We start from the raw sequence: 1,426 nt of genomic DNA on the forward strand, positions 1-1,426 counted from the left end.
GCAGGCCCATCCTGCGTCCCAAGCCCTAAGATAGAACAGAGACTGGCCTGCACCCTTCCTGTAGTGTTCCTTTTCTAGCTAATTGTTCATTTCGGTTCACCCACACCCTTGCCCTCTCTGGCAATGGACTCTCCTGCCAACTCTCCTTGCTTCTTTTCCCTACCACTTTGCCACTCACGGTTTCTCTCCTCTGACCACCTTCTCTTTTGCTGGTTTCTCCTCATCTGCTCCTCTCTTAATCATCTATCTGTTCCTCCCTCTGTCCTCCTGTTCCTCATTCATCCCAAATCAGCCTGTGCATCTGGCAGGACAGGGGGAGAGGCCTGAGGTTGCAGCTGGGATGGGGTAGGAGGAGCTGAACAACGACACCCCCCCCCCAAAGCCCTGGTAGCAGCACCACAGGGCAAGTAGGGGATTGAGGCAGGACTTTCTGCTCTGCTCCCCCTCATGCCACCTCCATGCTGATGAAAAGCAAGATGTGCTCACAGCCCTTCCTGAGGCCACTGCATGACCTTGTTCACTTTCCCGTTTCAGGATGTCACCGGGGGGCTCCTCCCTGTCCACCTAGCCACATTTGGGTAGCCCCCACTCACCTTCCCTGCAACTCCCATCCGTTCCTCCACAGTGCCCCTGGTGCCCCTATTCCCAGACCCACTGGACTGGACTGTTCCTGTTCTTTACTCTACTTGCTCCTTTCTCTGGACTGGTCCCATTGTGGCCCTGGATGAGGCCACCCCAAACTCCACATGCCTAGCCCTGGGGCATGCAAGTCTCATGCAGGGTGGACAAAGCAGCAGCTTTGGGCAGACATTCCTTCTGTCCATTGGCTGCAGGGAGTGTGAGGTTGGGAGCATGGGGGCTTTCCAGAATCCTGGAAAGGCAGGAAGAATTGAGATCTGAGAGGAGGCTTTGGAGAGCTCCTCCACACCACTTTTCCAGAGGGTGGGGTAAGTAACATGCCCCAGACTATTAATTCCTTTGACAGCAAAAGTCAGAACTGCAACCTTGGTCTTCGTAGCACACCTCACCCCCATTGCTTTCCCTTAGCTTAGTGATTCCTAGACCAAGTCATGCTTGCTGGTAAACAGATGGTCAGGAGCTAATGGTGCAATAACTTTTCTGACCCACAGGAGTCAGTAAAGGTTCGCTCATCCCAGAGGAAGCTGCTTGAAGCACCAGCCGACCACTTAAATTCAGAGGGTCACCAGGCAGAGGAACATTTAAGGGCATTTAGTAGCATCAAGTAAAATGGAAACAAAAACTCTAGACATGAAAGATAAAAATTAAATCTATGGGCTCAGCGCCTGTGGCTCAAGTGGCTAAGGCACCAGCTACATACACCTAAGGTGGCAGGTTCGAATCTAGCCCGGGCCCGCCAAACAACAATGATGGCTGCAACCAAAAAATAGCCAGGCATTGTGGCGGG

The sequence above is a fragment of the Otolemur garnettii genome, unplaced genomic scaffold (assembly GCF_000181295.1).
Source record: "Otolemur garnettii isolate 467f Iridium unplaced genomic scaffold, OtoGar3 scaffold00151, whole genome shotgun sequence".
NCBI lineage: Eukaryota > Metazoa > Chordata > Mammalia > Primates > Galagidae > Otolemur > Otolemur garnettii.